Genomic DNA, 20,172 nt, shown 5'->3' with positions numbered 1-20,172 from the left:
TAAAAATGTGTTTATTATGGTAGTCTGACCTTAGAGTCCCTCATAGCGTGAGGCATTCTTGTATAGTAATGCCCTTATATAAATAAATATATATAATATATACATAAAGTGCGGCAGAAAAAACTCCCATATGTTTTCTGCAGTGCCCTTGGTGTACCCATGTAGTTTTACTTTTTTTAAAGACATTTTCTCTACCAACACTTCCTTCGTTTTTGATGGTAAGTTTTTCCACTCGAAATAATAATCTCGTATTTTTTGCGCATATGAAGCCAAACCAATTTCATTAAATGCAAGACAGAGCACTTCGTAATTCAGATTATCGACGTAAGAATATTCTTTCCAATAGCAGAGCAGTTCGAAAACTCTCTCAAAAATGTCAACTTTACATTGCTCGGCAGTCCCACACACGTCCAAACCTCAACACTTAACCAAAAAGATATGGTCCACACTTTTCGGTAGGAATTCCAAGGACAAAGTTTATTTTTTAATTATGAAATGTTTCAGAAAAGCAAGAAAATGTTTCCGATACAACTTATGATATTTAAAATAACTAAAAAAATAATCAATTTAGTAAAATATTTATAAATAGTAATAAACGTTTTACTAGTGAGATAAAGTTTACTAGGTCACGTGAACATTACGACCTTGACCGTTGTTACTTGTATTTTCGATTCATATTCACCATTATCAAATTAACACAATTAGAAATTACGCTTAGGATAATATCATTAAAAAGAAAAAAGAAATCTTAACCTTCTAGGATTGACAGGATTAAATAAAACAGATACTGAGAAAAAAAAATAAAGGATATGACAAAATATAGAAGAACTAATTAAATATATACGAATAATATTATTGCTAAATCATTCACTGTACAAAACTAAAATATGTATACATATCTCGTGATCATTATATAACATTGCTTCTCGGTAAATACTCACCAAGAATATAATATCTAAAATCACTGTAATCGATGTCTTTCCTTCCGAGGAAGCTTCGATATTACACTTAATTTTTAGCAGTTGGAGAAGGGAGTTTATTCTTCCTTTTCCAAGGGTTGGCCTGGTATTGCAGTACATCCAGGATTCGGCCCATCTCCCACCCGGGAGATAAAAGTGAACCAAAGTCAGATAATATTTGTCTCAGCTTATACGTTTGATTTTGATAAGTGTCGTTCCATATTTTCGTTTCATTCAATTGGAATAGATGATGTGAACTAACTTAAGTCATGACAAGCTTCCAGAATCGCTTGTACCACAGGTATTAATGCTTAGCAGTACTTCTCCCGGCTTTATATTCTGCACCCCACAAATTTAGTCCCCGTTCCTATACTAATATTCTTTATTCGGCACTACGGCCACAACACAGAGGGGGACACTTCAAGGACAGACACAACGCCTGTTCTTATACTAGTTGGAAATAATGAAGATGGAGTTTCGGGATTAACATGGAAAAATAACAAAGCAACTATTGTGTGGTCGCTTGAATCCCCAGAATTAGCAACCAAAACAAAAAAAAAAAGTGTCGCATACATATGTAGACATGTTATGGGTGTATATCTATGTTATAGTGGTATATATATATTGATCTTTTCTGCTTGGCTGCACTTTTTGAAATTTTAAAATTAACTGAAAAATTTTAAGTTTGGTGTATGTTCCAGAAATGTTTTAAAAAAAGTTACTGAATTTTAAAGTTTGATCATTCTTACCCAGTGAGAAAACAGGATTTGGAAGCTATCGTTTTGTGTGTGACCGCAATCGTAAAACGACAAAACAATATTACTATTATATTACAGGACTATTAACTTAGAAATTTTTTTCCGGAACAAGTTAATTAAAGCCCTGAAATTCAGTATAAAAAATTTACATCAATACACCAAATTTGAAAATTATCACTTATTAAAATTTCAAAAAGTGCAGCCAAATGAAAAAGCTCTTGCTACAGTAAATGGGAGGGTCATTGCTTCCGCAGTTGAAAAGAACAAAATCCTTAGGTATTGGCACCTGTCAGTGAACCATTTCTTCCAGCCTGTCACGATTGGAGGGGCTGGGCCGCTAACAGCGAAGTCCTTGACAGCATTGGCAGTTCGCTTTACCGTGGTGTCAAATTATGCCCGTGAGGGTGCTTGGCTGTTCCAACGCCTTAACCTCGTCATCGCTCGTGGTAATGCCACGAGCGTGTTGGCTTGCTTCAGTAGGTTTCGTTGAATCCTAGGTCAAACTAAAGCGTTTGACCCGGTGGAAAAATAAAGAATAAAATATTCTAATAGGTGCTATCTTCCAATAAGTATATTAAAAATACAAAACCGGGAAGAAAAAAGGGAAAAAGAAGAAAATAACAGTAGAAAAGAAACATAAATTCAACTGCCTCAATTGGTCACACACCACAAGATTCGGTCAAACTAAAGCGTTTGACCCGGTGGGAAAAGAAAAAATAAAGTATTCTAATAGGTGTAAAACAACTTACTGAGAACGAATATGAAGAAAAAAATGCGCGCTCGCGAACGGGGTGGGGTGGGGGTAGAGGCCTCGGAACATTCACACCGCGAATGTTCCGAGACGCCTCACCGGAGCCAAAAAGCAAAAGAAAAATAGTGTAATAGATGTAAAACAACTTGCTCTGAAAGAATATCAAGAACACACACACACAAACATATATAAAAGAGTTTTATCCCTTTTTGAATGTGTATATATATATATATATATATATATATATATATATATATATATATATATATATATATATATATATATATATATATATGTATGTATATATAAAGAAGACCACTAGGTGAACGGCTAATGTGCTAGATCACATTCTTCTAGCTCATTAGCCGTCCACCTAGTGGTCTCCTTTATATATACATATACAATAATCCTTTGAGATCTCATATAATTTTTCTGAATCGCCTGATTCTTTCAATGTACTTGTTCCATGGTATTAAATTGATATTAATTAATATCCAATTTTTTACCTTACTGTTTTAATTTACACACACACACAAAAAGAGTCCTCTCCGCGAGCGCGCATTTTTTCCTTCATATTCGTTCCCAGCAAGTTGTTTTACACCTATTAGACTATTTTTTTTTTAATGTCACCGGGTCAAACACTATAGTTTAGAGGCCATGGACTGACGATATGAATGTTCCGAGTCCTCTCCCCACCCCGCCTTTCACAAGTGCGCATTTTTTTTCATATTCCTTCAGAGCAAGTCGTTTTACATCTATTACACTATTTTTCTTTTTTTTTTCTTGGCTCCGGTGAGGCGTCTCGGAACATTCACATCGTTAATGTTCCGAGGTCTCTCCCCACCCCCCGTTCGCGAGCGAGCATTTTTTCTTCATATTCGTTCCCAGCAAGTTGTTTTACACCTATTAGAATACTTTATTTTTTCTTTTCCCACCGGGTCAAACGCTTTAGTTTGACCGAATCTTGTGGTGTGTGACCAATTGAGGCAGTTGAATTTATGTTTCTTTTGTTTTTGTTTTCTACTGTTATTTTCTTCTTTTTTCCTTTTTTCTTCCCGGTTTTGTATTTGTATTTTTAATATACTGATTGGAAGATAGCATTATTATATTTTATGCAAATATAAAAGTAGCCGTGTACTGACCCAATATAGAGTAAATTAATATATTGTATTTAAAGTATTATATTTAAAATTTTTGCTATGGATAAGCGTTGTTTGTAATTCACAAGGTAAGGGAGATCACTCTGTATATGCAATGTAGGTGTTCTTAACACATTAGTCATATATACTATTTTACTTGTTACATTCTTTTGACTGTGGCCATGCTGGAGCACCGCCTTTAGTCGAGCAAATCGACCCCAGGACTTATTCTTTAGAAGCCTAGTACTTATTCTATCGATCGTTTTTACCGAACCGCTAAGTTACGGGGGGTCATAAACACACCAGCTTTGGTCGGCCCAAGGCTATAGTAGAAGACACTTGCCCAAGATGCAACGCAGTGGGACTGAACCCGGGACCATGTGGCTGGGAAGCAAGCTACTTACCACACAGCCACTCCTACGATATATATATCTTACAGTTCTATATTTAAGAGATGAGGAATTATGTACATTATTTACATTTGACGGATATTTGTCCTCATCTTGTTTGTTGTTAACACACCATTTCTCTGCTGCCATCCCCCTTTTTTTTTTATCAAAAAACATGTATCTTACACTTCATTAACCCGTCACCCCCCAGACACACACCTAAACTCATGTTTAACATAGAAAATTACTGAAGTTTTTTCTTTATAAAATTAAGATAGTTGATTAAGCCATAAGGAAAGAATTTGAAAAACATGTGACCATTATATTTTTCACCAAAGGCCAACTATTGAAATGGAACCAGCAGGAGGGCACTTTCACAAGCCCTTCATAAAAAAACTCTTTAAACACCCCACCAACTCCACTCTGAATCAATTTTCTTGTTTTTATCATTCACCATTTTCTTTCAGCACTTGTTCATCAATACTCCTTCACTCTCACACTTGTTATTAACAAACCCAAACTCCACCACAGACACATCCAAATCTTTTATATAAAGAATCACACAGCACAACACAACCTGAAATCAGTTTGACAATCGCCACTGATGAATGCAAGAAAGTTCTTCAGAAAAGTTAACAAGTAATCTTTAAAAAAATCTCCCCACCGAAGTTAAAGAATTTACTTGATCTACAAACCAAGCTGCAAAATTATATTATTAAAAAATTAAATTGATTAGAACTACCAGTGAAGTCATTCCTATCTTCTTATATATATATATATATATATATATATATATATATATATATATATATATATATATTTTATTATATGTATTTATTTTCTCCTAGTTAATAATTAACTCGGACAAAATAAATTGGTAAATAGATACCAGGGTAGCAAAGATCACAAAATGACTGTGGTGTAACTCCTGTTTATGAGGTAGAAACTCTTTGTTATTTTGGGTATTTGAGTATATATAAATTTAGTAAATGGAGTAAAACGCATATGTTAACTGAATATTTGGATTTTTTTTTAATGATAGAAAAATGTTTTGATGAATCTTTATTTAGCGGTAAAAAAAAATCCAAATATCACGACAAATTTGTTTGATAACTCAAAAACATGTAAATAACTTATATTATCATATTTAGTAATTAATAAATTAGTTACATTTCTACACTAATACAAAATGTAAAAATTTCTGTCAAAATAATGCAAAATTTGAGCTATGTCAGGTGAAATAGATTTTATGTTAAATATATTTGATATGCAGTTGGAACAGTAAACTTTGAAAGGTAAGGCGGAAGATATTGTGCTACTTAGATATAGAGCACCTATTAGTCCTGATTATATTGTTGGAAAATAAGATGGTATGGTCATGTGTGGAATGCTTTGATCATAGATATGTGTGATCAAACCTGATTTACTAAATAACCCTTTCTACTATAGGCACAAGGCTTGAAATTTTGGGGGAGTGGTTAAGTTGATAAGATTGACATCAGTACTCAACTGACACTTAATTTATTGACCCTGAAAGGATGAAATGCAAAGTAGACCTTGGCAGAATTAGAACTCAGAACGTAGCAATAGGCGAGATACCGCTAAGCATTTCGTCCAGCATGCTAACGATTCTGCCAGCTCTTTGCCTTTGATTGACTAAATAATCTTTTCTATTCTAGGCACAAGACCCAAAATTTTTGGGGAGGGGGCCAGTTGATTAGATTGACCCCAGTGTACAACTAGTACTTAATTTATCGATCCCAAAAGGATGAAAGCAAAGTCGACCTCGGTGAAATTTGAACTCAGAACATAAAGACAGATGAAATACCACTAAGCATTTTGCTTGGCATGCTAACGTTTCTGCCAGCTCGTCACCTTGATTTACTAAATAATAACCAGTTACTGGTAGGCAAGTGATCAACAATGCTGCCCTCTTTTATGGTGATATCATGTGTCTACGCTTAACTATTTAGTTTGTTATCAAACATAATATTCATGAAAGCTAAAAGAATTCCTGCATAAAACTATTAGAAATGATATAAGATAGTAAATGTAATGAGTGAATATATATATAAGATGTACAAAGAAATTAAATAGGAGTGCAATATATAATATATATATATATATACCAGTGGATGTAGAATAGAGCAATATGTATAGAATGTCTGCAGCAGACTCATAAAGTTATCGCTTCTCAGCCTTCAGCCTTTTGGCTAAGATCAAAGTGTAGTATCTGGTCTTATCAGCTTAATATTTGATACGGTCCCTATTTGGGACCATCGATATTAAACTAGTTTTTAGAATGAGGTGAAGAGTTAGGGGCTTGCTCCGCCTTTGGCACGGGTTGGCCTGGTATTGCAGTACTTTCAGGATTCAGCCCATATCCTACCCGAGAGATATAAGCAAACCAAAAACAGACTTAAGTATTTTAATCCTAGTACTATAACACACTATTAATAAAGGTTTTTTCTGAAGTGCCCAATATGTGCTACTATTTCAAAGTTGATTTCACCCTCACTCTCACTCACTGTGTTCTATGCAACGGAAATTATGATTTTATAAAAAAAGAACTTTTCCAAAGAAATTTTAATGCTTTTTACACTCTGTTTCCATCACTACCTTTCCGCTTTTCTTTGAGTTACGGTACTTCCTTAAAAGTCAGGAGTGCTATCTATGTCCCTGTGAGGAACTACCCACTTTTTGGGAACTTTATTGTTTAATCGTTGTTGTTATTTATTGTATATTCAACATTGTTCCAAACCCCACTTGTCCCTTGTGTTATATTGCCCCTATTTGTTTTGTGTTTGGTCCTAGTAGCCAATGAAGAAAGTATTATTTAATTCCTCCTCCTCCTCCTACAATTCTGTTTTACTTTTTTTAAAGACATTTTCTCTACCGGGTCAAACACTATAGTTTAGAGGCCATGGACTGACGATATGAATGTTCCGAGTCCTCTCCCCACCCCGCCTTTCACAAGTGCGCATTTTTTTTCATATTCCTTCAGAGCAAGTCGTTTTACATCTATTACACTATTTTTCTTTTTTTTTTCTTGGCTCCGGTGAGGCGTCTCGGAACATTCACATCGTTAATGTTCCGAGGTCTCTCCCCACCCCCCGTTCGCGAGCGAGCATTTTTTCTTCATATTCGTTCCCAGCAAGTTGTTTTACACCTATTAGAATACTTTATTTTTTCTTTTCCCACCGGGTCAAACGCTTTAGTTTGACCGAATCTTGTGGTGTGTGACCAATTGAGGCAGTTGAATTTATGTTTCTTTTGTTTTTGTTTTCTACTGTTATTTTCTTCTTTTTTCCTTTTTTCTTCCCGGTTTTGTATTTGTATTTTTAATATACTGATTGGAAGATAGCATTATTATATTTTATGCAAATATAAAAGTAGCCGTGTACTGACCCAATATAGAGTAAATTAATATATTGTATTTAAAGTATTATATTTAAAATTTTTGCTATGGATAAGCGTTGTTTGTAATTCACAAGGTAAGGGAGATCACTCTGTATATGCAATGTAGGTGTTCTTAACACATTAGTCATATATACTATTTTACTTGTTACATTCTTTTGACTGTGGCCATGCTGGAGCACCGCCTTTAGTCGAGCAAATCGACCCCAGGACTTATTCTTTAGAAGCCTAGTACTTATTCTATCGATCGTTTTTACCGAACCGCTAAGTTACGGGGGGACATAAACACACCAGCTTTGGTCGGCCCAAGGCTATAGTAGAAGACACTTGCCCAAGATGCAACGCAGTGGGACTGAACCCGGGACCATGTGGCTGGGAAGCAAGCTACTTACCACACAGCCACTCCTACGATATATATATCTTACAGTTCTATATTTAAGAGATGAGGAATTATGTACATTATTTACATTTGACGGATATTTGTCCTCATCTTGTTTGTTGTTAACACACCATTTCTCTGCTGCCATCCCCCTTTTTTTTTTATCAAAAAACATGTATCTTACACTTCATTAACCCGTCACCCCCCAGACACACACCTAAACTCATGTTTAACATAGAAAATTACTGAAGTTTTTTCTTTATAAAATTAAGATAGTTGATTAAGCCATAAGGAAAGAATTTGAAAAACATGTGACCATTATATTTTTCACCAAAGGCCAACTATTGAAATGGAACCAGCAGGAGGGCACTTTCACAAGCCCTTCATAAAAAAACTCTTTAAACACCCCACCAACTCCACTCTGAATCAATTTTCTTGTTTTTATCATTCACCATTTTCTTTCAGCACTTGTTCATCAATACTCCTTCACTCTCACACTTGTTATTAACAAACCCAAACTCCACCACAGACACATCCAAATCTTTTATATAAAGAATCACACAGCACAACACAACCTGAAATCAGTTTGACAATCGCCACTGATGAATGCAAGAAAGTTCTTCAGAAAAGTTAACAAGTAATCTTTAAAAAAATCTCCCCACCGAAGTTAAAGAATTTACTTGATCTACAAACCAAGCTGCAAAATTATATTATTAAAAAATTAAATTGATTAGAACTACCAGTGAAGTCATTCCTATCTTCTTATATATATATATATATATATATATATATATATATATATATATATATATATATATATTTTATTATATGTATTTATTTTCTCCTAGTTAATAATTAACTCGGACAAAATAAATTGGTAAATAGATACCAGGGTAGCAAAGATCACAAAATGACTGTGGTGTAACTCCTGTTTATGAGGTAGAAACTCTTTGTTATTTTGGGTATTTGAGTATATATAAATTTAGTAAATGGAGTAAAACGCATATGTTAACTGAATATTTGGATTTTTTTTTAATGATAGAAAAATGTTTTGATGAATCTTTATTTAGCGGTAAAAAAAAATCCAAATATCACGACAAATTTGTTTGATAACTCAAAAACATGTAAATAACTTATATTATCATATTTAGTAATTAATAAATTAGTTACATTTCTACACTAATACAAAATGTAAAAATTTCTGTCAAAATAATGCAAAATTTGAGCTATGTCAGGTGAAATAGATTTTATGTTAAATATATTTGATATGCAGTTGGAACAGTAAACTTTGAAAGGTAAGGCGGAAGATATTGTGCTACTTAGATATAGAGCACCTATTAGTCCTGATTATATTGTTGGAAAATAAGATGGTATGGTCATGTGTGGAATGCTTTGATCATAGATATGTGTGATCAAACCTGATTTACTAAATAACCCTTTCTACTATAGGCACAAGGCTTGAAATTTTGGGGGAGTGGTTAAGTTGATAAGATTGACATCAGTACTCAACTGACACTTAATTTATTGACCCTGAAAGGATGAAATGCAAAGTAGACCTTGGCAGAATTAGAACTCAGAACGTAGCAATAGGCGAGATACCGCTAAGCATTTCGTCCAGCATGCTAACGATTCTGCCAGCTCTTTGCCTTTGATTGACTAAATAATCTTTTCTATTCTAGGCACAAGACCCAAAATTTTTGGGGAGGGGGCCAGTTGATTAGATTGACCCCAGTGTACAACTAGTACTTAATTTATCGATCCCAAAAGGATGAAAGCAAAGTCGACCTCGGTGAAATTTGAACTCAGAACATAAAGACAGATGAAATACCACTAAGCATTTTGCTTGGCATGCTAACGTTTCTGCCAGCTCGTCACCTTGATTTACTAAATAATAACCAGTTACTGGTAGGCAAGTGATCAACAATGCTGCCCTCTTTTATGGTGATATCATGTGTCTACGCTTAACTATTTAGTTTGTTATCAAACATAATATTCATGAAAGCTAAAAGAATTCCTGCATAAAACTATTAGAAATGATATAAGATAGTAAATGTAATGAGTGAATATATATATAAGATGTACAAAGAAATTAAATAGGAGTGCAATATATAATATATATATATATATACCAGTGGATGTAGAATAGAGCAATATGTATAGAATGTCTGCAGCAGACTCATAAAGTTATCGCTTCTCAGCCTTCAGCCTTTTGGCTAAGATCAAAGTGTAGTATCTGGTCTTATCAGCTTAATATTTGATACGGTCCCTATTTGGGACCATCGATATTAAACTAGTTTTTAGAATGAGGTGAAGAGTTAGGGGCTTGCTCCGCCTTTGGCACGGGTTGGCCTGGTATTGCAGTACTTTCAGGATTCAGCCCATATCCTACCCGAGAGATATAAGCAAACCAAAAACAGACTTAAGTATTTTAATCCTAGTACTATAACACACTATTAATAAAGGTTTTTTCTGAAGTGCCCAATATGTGCTACTATTTCAAAGTTGATTTCACCCTCACTCTCACTCACTGTGTTCTATGCAACGGAAATTATGATTTTATAAAAAAAGAACTTTTCCAAAGAAATTTTAATGCTTTTTACACTCTGTTTCCATCACTACCTTTCCGCTTTTCTTTGAGTTACGGTACTTCCTTAAAAGTCAGGAGTGCTATCTATGTCCCTGTGAGGAACTACCCACTTTTTGGGAACTTTATTGTTTAATCGTTGTTGTTATTTATTGTATATTCAACATTGTTCCAAACCCCACTTGTCCCTTGTGTTATATTGCCCCTATTTGTTTTGTGTTTGGTCCTAGTAGCCAATGAAGAAAGTATTATTTAATTCCTCCTCCTCCTCCTACAATTCTGTTTGAAACTTATCTATCTGTCTGTCTGTCTGTCTATTTATCTTAAGTATGTCTTTGTGAAGACATGTTTAGATGCTTCTGTCGAATTTAGAGCTCTACGTAAATTATCATTGTTCATTTAGCTTCCTGTAGAGTCTGTGCGTGACTGCTGTACGTAGTAGTATTACACACACACACACACATATATATATATATATATATAAATATATATATATATATATATATATATATATAGTTTAAAAAACAATAACAAAAAAACAAAAAAACAACAAAGTGAGGACGTGATATGGATAGTATTATTGGACGCTCAGGAAAGGAAAGAGAGAGTGTATATATATATATATATATATATATATATATATATATATATATATATTTCTAATAATAACTTTTATCTCTGTTTTAAAAATTTCCAGTCGGTTACTGTCTTATTTAATGTGGCATGAATTAAGTTAAATTTAAAAATAGGGTGAGAGGGGAGGCTACTCTGCATAAACTTATATACAAAGGACATTAGCATGTGTTGCGAAAAAAATTTATAACGTGAATTACCTAATTCGTTCTTCGACTTTTTAAGTTCCACTTGAAGAGGAGAGTGAGGGAGGGGGAAGTCCTACCCGCCTCCTCACCCGGTATTTTTGTTGAAAGGAGGGTGAATGTAGTGAGGATGGTCCTTATGAACCTGTTTAGGATCTTTGGGGTTTGACGGGCAACATTTTTTTGTAGTGTTTTTGGTACCGAAACACTTTCAAACTTCGAATATTTGTATATTTTGTGGTATAGAACAGATAAAAAAATTTTGTATTCGAAGTTATTTCATGTAAAAAATTGTCGTATTTCGGTAATTTCAACCAATCACTGACGTCTCTTGAGGTGAAAACAATTAATGCCGTAACGGTGTCATGGGATCTTTTCCCTTGAATAAAATTAGTCCCGTTGTTTGTCAACAACAACTACCCGTGTTACTCTTATTTATGACATCGTTCGTGCGTTTGTATTGGTTTTAGCTTTAGGGTTTTAGGGTTAGGGTTCGGGTTTTAGAGTTCGAGTTAGTTTTAGGATTACGGTTAGGGTTATGATTAGTTTTGCCATAACCTTAACTCTAACCCTATAACTCATAACTATAACCCTAACCCTAACCCTAACCCTAACGCCAACCCTAAAACCCGAACCCTAACCCTAAAACCATAAACCCTTACTAGGGAATAATGATATAATTAAACAGGGAATAATACACTTGACACCGAACAGTAGTAACTGTATTCAGCTGAATAGACGTCAGTGATTGGTTGAAATTACAGAAATACGACAACTTTAACATGAAATAACTTGCGATGTACACTTTTTTGTTAAGAAGGTTAAGAGAAGAAGTTGTTTTATATGACACATTCTACCAGTGTCCCAAGTTTGAAAGTGTTTCGTTAAAAAAACAAATGTTGCCTGTCAAACTCCAAAGATCCCGGGTTTACTCTGAGAAAACCTACTTGGTCAAGTAAAATCAATAAAAAAAAATCGAATCAAAATCGAAATTGTAATTGTGGCCGATGCCAGTGCCACCTGACTGGCATCCCTGCTGGTGGCACGTAATAAACTTTACTCAAGCGTGGGTCGATGCCAGAACACCTGATTGTCTCCATGTGACGGTGGCACGTAAAAAAACTCTCTGCGAACGTGGCCAATGACAGTCCCCCCAACTGGGTCCTGTGTCGGTGGCACATAAAAAGCATCATCTGAACGTGGTCGATGCCAATGCCGCCAGACTGGCTCCTATGCCAGTGGTACGAAAAAAAAAAACACCCACTACTCTCTTGGAGTGGTCGGTGTTAGGAAGGGCATCCAGCTGTAGAAACCTTGCCAGATCAGATTGGAGCCTGGTGCAGCCTACTGGCTTGCCAGTCCCCAGTCAAACTGTCCAACCCATGCCAGCATATGAAACGGACGCTAAATGACGACGATGATGATGATAATGATTCGCTTGTAAACTGGAGGTGTTGAAAAGGAGACATGCACCTACTGAGGCGCACCTGTGGGTCAGGGTAACCAGGATGTGTGGGGTTCCTCTATTGTCCATGTGAGGACTCCCCCTTTTAAGGGAATTTCATTGTTTAATTTTATTGTTAATTGTTATTGTTATTTGTTGTATACTCGACATTTTTCCAAACCCCACTTGTCTCTTGTGTTGTATTGTCTCTATTTGTTTTGTGTTTGGCCCTTGTGGCCAATAAAGAAAACATTATTTAATTTGTTGTTGTTGTTGTTCTTCTTCTTCTTCTTCTTGTCAGTGTAAATTGTGACTTGAAAGGGTTTGATTGCTATTTCTAGCAGCTCATGTGACTGTGAAAAGATGCACTCATTTGTGCGTCATGTCTTGTGATTGTTGTTGTTTACATTGCTGATCGAGTAAAGCAACTCTTAAGAGGATTCCAACCTGTACACTGGATAGTAAACTGTACAACTCGATCCATGAAGGAACAAAGGAAAGACGTGTTGGTGACATCAGGGAGATGGTTGAACTCATTACCTCCAGTCCAAGAGTATACTGGGTCTACTGTTATGATACAGAAACCAAGAGACAGAATGCCTAATAGAAGTATCCTGGCTCCGCCAGACTCAAGAAAGCCAGGCAGACTAAATCCACCCAAAAGCGCACGGTGATCCTCTTTTTTGACAATAAGGGTATCATTGACATCCACCAGGTTTCCACTGGTCAGATGGTCAACAAAGAGTACTTTGTGGAGGTTTTGAAGGTGTGCAGGAAGAGATTTCTTTGCAAAAGGCCAGAGCTCTTCTATCGAGGTTGGTGGCACCTGCACAGGACAATGCACCAGTCCACAATCCCATGACAGAGATGGGCATCAAAACTGTCCCTCCTACTTCCTACAGTTCAGACCCTGCTCCCTGTGACTTTTGATTGTTCCCCAAGCTGAAGGAAAGCCTTATGGTCAGTCGTTTTGAAGATGGGGGAGGGTTGTGACAAAGGTTCTGGACATTTTCGTTTCGGAAGATCTCCATGGGGCTTTCACAAACTGGCTGGAATGCTACATGTGCATTGAAGTCAGAGGATCCTACTTCAGAAGGATTTAGAGCTTTGTACGTTTTTGAAATTAATAAATGTCTCTCCTGGAATGTTTCGAACCTTTTGGAATGCCTTTTTTTCACAGTTGATCACATGGTATCACTTACCAACCAGTTCTCATGAGACGTATTTTCTTTTTATTCTTCCATTTAAGATACATTCTTACGAAGGTCATTGGTGTGTCTTCTATTATAATAAATGCGAATGTCAGTGTCAAACTTTTTCAACTTTACTTGTTGAAGGCCGTAGCCCAGCATATTATACCATTTTGGAATCAGGCTGACTCTGTGAGTAAATTAAAAACATTTCGGGCTGAATCTGGACCCCAATCCTGAAATTTTTGATTCCCAAGTTTTCAATACTGCGATTGATTTTGGCAATTTTTTTTCTTTCTACATGATTTTTTTTTTTGCGATGAATGTTTTTGTACGATAACAATTTTTATAACTTGGAAATAAATTTTGAGAATAATAAAAATTAATCGCGAAATCCAGTGATTGATTTCGACGATTTTTTTTTCTATTTTTTAGGTGATTTTCTGCGACGAATATGGTCATCATTGGAATATAACTCTAGAGGAAGCAATTGCAACAAATTCTCCAAAACAAGTCAGAGACCTGTTTGCAGTAAAGATTTCCACCTGTGAACTTTTCAACCCAGTTACTCTTTGGGAGGCTTTCAGTGAGAATATTCTTCATTAAATGAGACTTGCTCATCCAGGATCGGAATTGAATCCTCAGGTTGCAAATTTAGCTCTCTGTGAAATTGCAGACAAAGTGATGAACCTGGCTTAAAGAGATCTCGGTAATTTTGGTGTGCCAAAGCAAAACAGAGAAACTGGACAAATCAACAGAGAAATTTTGAGAGAAACAGGCTACAACATGGGAAGAACTGCGGCAGTGTGTTTAAAACAATGAGCCCCTGTTGAACCAAGACCAACAGCAAGTGTATCAGAAGGTCCTTGATGACAACAACAACAACAACAATGGAGGGATTTTCTTCTTGGACACACCTGGAGGTCCTGGTAAAAATTTTATAGCTAACCTTATTTTATCTAGAGTGAAACTCCAAAGAAAAGTAGCTCTAGCATTAGCATCATCTGGAATTGCTGCTACCTTCTTGCCTGGAGGGTGTACAGCACACAGTGCCTTCAAACTTCCATTGGATTTGCACTACAATAGAACCCCTATTTGCAATATCAAGAGAGGAACCAATTTGGCTAAGCTACTGGAGGAGACAAGCTTCATTGTCTGGGATGAAGTGAGTATTTGAGACACTGGACAAAACACTCCAAGACAGACAAAATTCACAAATCACGGGAGGTATCACTGTGCTATTCTCTAGTGATCTTAGAAAAACATTACCAGTCATTGCAAGAGGAACTCCAGCTGATGAAACCAATGCTTGCCTGAAAAATTCTTACATCTGGAGCCATGTTCAAACACTCAGCCTGAAAACAAACATAAGAGCTAGAATCACAGGTAACCTTGAACCAGGTTTCAAGTTATTTTAGCAAAATAAACTATTTATTCTGCCAGGTCAACTATCATCAGCGAAATAGCCTAGATACACATATAAGCATGAGGCACTCCATAGAGAACATGACTTGTGCATATATGTCTAATTTTTCAAAATTTACCGCGCATGTGCGGTATACCTAATCGGCAGAATATACAAAAAAAATGTCAATTTTTTAGAAATTAGCCAAAAACATTTTATAATTAATAAGTCTAAGGGTAGCAAAAAATTAAGAAATTTAATTACTACCAGTGGTGTAGCGAGAAGAAAATTAGTCAACAGACTTAGTTTATTTTACTAAAATAACTTGAAACCTGGTTCGAAATATAGATGGTAAATGTTTTTATTTTTCATTCCTTTTCGAAATTATCCCTATTTTGTGGTGTAGAGCTTTGGCTGCTCTTTCTAGCGGGTTAGATGTCCTTTTATGGGCATCTCTAATGTGTATTAAATGTACACTGTATTTTATATATATATATATATATGTGTGTGTGTGTGTGTGTGTGTATACATACACACACACATATATATATTGATGTATATTAGATTGACTCCAGTATGCAACTGGTACTTAATTTATCGGCTCCGAAAGGATGAAAAGCAAAATTGACCTCGGCGGAATTTGAACTCAGAACGTATGGCATGCTAATGTTTTTGATGCATGCATGTATGTGTGTTTGTGATCTGTGTTTGTTCCCCCATCACTGCTTGACAAACCGATGTTGGTGTGTTTACGTCCCCTGAACTTAGCGGTTCGGCAAAGAGACTGATAGCATAAGTAATAGGCTTGCAAAAAATAAGTCCTGGGCTCGATTTCTTCAACTAAAATCCCTTTAAGGCAGTGGTCCAGCATGACCACAGTCAAATGACTGAAACAAACAAACAAACGAATATATAATTAAAACTAGATACTTGATGTCACCATTGCAAGATTCTGTTGATCACTTATCTACCAGTTCTCTTGGTTGGTGATTCTGTAACACTTTACAAGTTGCTGTCTATAACAAGTTAGGCTTCATCAAACAGAACAATGATCAAGGTGTTCCATACATGACCATTCCAGCTTATTTCCAAATATAAACGATGAATTGACACAGTATAAAATGACAGTATGCCCACCCCCACCCAAACCTCACCAGAAGCTGAGGGTTTTATACAGCACAATGTCGTGCAAAAAAGCTTCTCCTTTCTTAAAATTGACCCTTCTTTTAGTCCTACGGAATGACCTAGATGAGATGAGATTTAGTGTGTTGAATGCATTGTCTTGCTGTGTATGTTTTGACGTTGTATGTTCAAGTCCTGCTGAGGTCAATTTTGTTGTTCGACTTGGTAAAGTACCAATCCTTCCTTCCCTCCTTCCTTTCTTTCTTTCATTCTTTCTTTCAGAAGTCGACTGTTGTCAGACCTATAGGGGAATAGGATGGACTCTTCCCAGCTCTCAGAATGCCCAAGACACACAGTATAAAACTACAGTACCCCCACAACCCCCAAACCTCACCAGAAGCTGAGGGTTTATACAGCACTATGCCGTGCAAAAAGCCTCTCCTTTCTTAAAATTTATTATCAGATTAATGTGACATGTTAAAATGTATTTTGATAGCATTAAATCTTTCGTGTCGTCTTTTAATATAAACAACATAAAAATATCCCCGCTTATCCCTTACCACGCATCTCCACAAGCAGCAATGCCTATGCAAGCAAATGCTTATGTAAGCAAAAATAAATCCAGAAGCAAAAGATAGTCTAAAAGCTACAACAGCTGGGTGACAATTATATTGAGTTTCAAAATAGTTTTTAGAAAAGATTCATGGCCCACAGAGAACACTTGACGGGCTTACTTAAGAGTTGTAGCTAACCTGTTGCTGAGCACTCTATGTACGTATGTCCACGTACGCATGTATGTATGTCTTAACGTGGATATACACCGTTAAGTAAGATATACAGAATGCTATGTTGAATTAATACTGTTTTCATTGCCAACAACAACAACAACAACAACAACAACAACAACAACAACAACAACAACAACAACAACAACAACAACAACAACAACAACAACAACAACAACAACAACAACAACAACAACAACAACAACAACAACAACAACAACAACAACAACAACAACAACAACAACAACAACAACAACAACAACAACAACAACAACAACAACAACAACAACAACAACAACAACAACAACAACAACAACAACAACAACAACAACAACAACAACAACAACAACAACAACAACAACAACAACAACAACAACAACAACAACAACAACAACAACAACAACAACAACAACAACAACAACAACAACAACAATAATAATAATAATAATAATAAGAAGAAGAAGAAGAAGATAACACCAGGGAAGTAATAACACCGGGGAAGTTTAACATGTGAGTACGATAAATCACTGCTCCGAAACTTATCCAAAAACATCGGAAATAAAGACATCGCATGGAGCCCAAATATAGCTGACAAAGGGTTGGGCTATACCCGAGTAAGTAATACTCATTGAAATTTATTCCTATTTTTCCAAATATAATGATGTATTTTAACTTGATACCTCCACTACCCGAACAGCGATCGTAAACACACGTGTTACATCAAAATACAGACCATCCCCAAACCCAAACACCATATACAAAAAATAGCTGACAAAGGGTTGGACTATATCCGAGTAAGTAATACTCATTGAAATTTATCTCTATTTTTACAAATATAATGATGTATTTTAACTTGATACCTCCACTACCCGCACAGCGATCGTAAACACACGTGTTACATCAAAATCAGACCATCTTCGAACCCCAAAACACCATGTACAAAAAAATTACAAACATATTAAATAACACCGGTATTATTTCACCCAAGAATAACAACCGAGAAGTACGTACTGTAAGCTTGTTAAGAAAAAAATACGAAGATATGAACGTGCAAAACAATCTGACAACAGAAATAAACGAACCGGTACCCTACGAAAACGACGACCGTCAAAATAAAGGGCCGGACGTTGTTCCTCATGTCCCGCAAACAAAACCAAAACGGCATAAATGGACACGTGAGGAACACATTTCGATCCTACACGCCTATTTCACAGCAGTACTCTACCCAAAAAACGAAAACGCAACAACACATACATATAAAACATGGAAGAAAAATAATGTAAATATAGACCTCGATAAAACAATGAACCCAAACAAACTAGCTAACATAAGAAGATATATTCTAAAAGCAAAAAAAATATCAGAAATAGAAATAGAGCAATTGAAAGAAAAAATACATCAGGAAAATCTAGATAGTAGTCACACAGCAATGCCAAATAATAATATAAACACTGAGATAGCAAAACACGAGGACAAACGTAACATGCCCGGCAAAAACGAAGTAAACAAAAAACAACAAACCCAGACCGTAGAGATGTACAAAAAGCACCAATCCAGAACACCACAGACAAACATATGAATGAAAAGGAAGGCAAAACAAATATAAAGCCTGGAAATAACGAAGGGAAACCTAATAATTACGATACTATGAAAATGAAAATAACCGAAGAACTGAAAACCACAGATCTTAGAATGGACCACAGATTATATCTCCCAAAAATCAAAATAGACAATAAAACAACATCAATAATAAATAGCATAAACCTGGCCGTCACGGAACTAACAACCACAGAAACAACAGGCAATATCACTGAGCTAAATGACATGATATATGCGGCAGCCACTGCAGCCACAAAAGAAGCAGGATACTCACTCAAACCCATCCGAACAGGAGTTCTACCACCCAAACAGACCTTGTGGATAAATAACATCCAGAACAAAATTAAAAAAAAGAGAAAAGATTTATCGATTCTCAACGAAATTAGTAAACAATCAACACTACTAAGTAACAAGAAGAAAACAAAAATACTGTACAAATACAGCATTACAGAAAAAGACTTACCTGAGGCAAAAGAAAAACTAAAGCAAGACATCCTTGCCAAAGCACAGAGGATCCGCCGGTATGAGAAACGCCAACGTTTCTTTGAACAAAACAAACAGTTCAAATCCAACCCCAAAAAACTCTACCAAGAACTGGGTAAAAATAAAATAGACATTACTTCAGCACCAACAGCAGAAGAACTAGAGAAATTCTGGAAACAAATATGGTCGGTGAAGCAACAACCCCAAAAAAGGACCATTAAAACAACGAACTTAGCACCTGAGCAACTCTGGGCCCCTATAACAACTGAAGAGGTCACCCAGACACTGCAAAGACTAAGCAACTGGAAAGCACCTGGACACGACAAGATCCCCAATTTCTGGTTAAAACACCTGCCAGCAATGCATAAAAAGCTGGCAGAAAACTTTAACAACATAATAGCAGATCCAGAAACAATGCCTGAATGGCTCACAAAAGGGAAAACCATCTTAATCCCCAAATCCACGGAAACGGAGAAACCACAAAACTATAGACCTATAACCTGTCTCCCTACGATCTACAAAGCCTTTACTGCAATAATATCACAGAGAGTGAGTAAACACCTGGAAAATAACAACCTGTTTCCAGAAGAGGTGCTGCAAGGGCTCATACGGCTGTAAAGATCAATTATTGATCAATAAAGCCATAACTGAAGACAGCCGCAGAAAGAAGAAAGGCCTCAGTATGGCCTGGGTGGACTACCAAAAGGCTTTCGACAGTGTTCCCCACACGTGGATTCTGGAAACACTAGCCATAAACAAGGTGGCACCAATTATCATAAAATACATAGAGCACTCAATGAACAAATGGCAGACAGTGCTACAGCTCCAAACAAAAGAGGGACTTGTGAAAACGAAAGCCATCCCCATTAGAAGAGGAATATTCCAGGGAGACACGCTCTCTCCACTCCTGTTCTGCCTGGCACTCACACCTCTTAACAGAATTGCTAAAT

The 20,172-nt window shown here is 36.1% G+C and overlaps 2 non-coding genes and 1 pseudogene across 2 annotated transcripts; all 3 read left to right on the top strand.

Moving 5' to 3' along the window:
- The first annotated feature begins 918 nt into the window (after positions 1-918).
- On the top strand, positions 919-1,100 carry LOC128248408 (U2 spliceosomal RNA; annotated as a pseudogene).
- A 5,082-nt stretch (positions 1,101-6,182) lies between these two features.
- LOC149134599 (U2 spliceosomal RNA) lies at positions 6,183-6,383 on the top strand. Its single transcript, XR_016242744.1, has one exon. It is a non-coding gene; the product is annotated as a U2 spliceosomal RNA (small nuclear RNA).
- A 3,595-nt stretch (positions 6,384-9,978) lies between these two features.
- Positions 9,979-10,179, top strand: LOC128248402 (U2 spliceosomal RNA). Its single transcript, XR_008264652.1, has one exon. It is a non-coding gene; the product is annotated as a U2 spliceosomal RNA (small nuclear RNA).
- The last annotated feature ends 9,993 nt before the right edge of the window (positions 10,180-20,172 follow it).

The sequence above is a fragment of the Octopus bimaculoides genome, chromosome 7 (genome assembly GCF_046866305.1).
Source record: "Octopus bimaculoides isolate indiv1 chromosome 7, ASM4686630v1, whole genome shotgun sequence".
Classification (NCBI taxonomy): domain Eukaryota; kingdom Metazoa; phylum Mollusca; class Cephalopoda; order Octopoda; family Octopodidae; genus Octopus; species Octopus bimaculoides.
The sequence above is the reverse complement of the archived record's forward strand: the minus strand, read 5'-3'. Positions and strand labels throughout refer to the sequence as shown.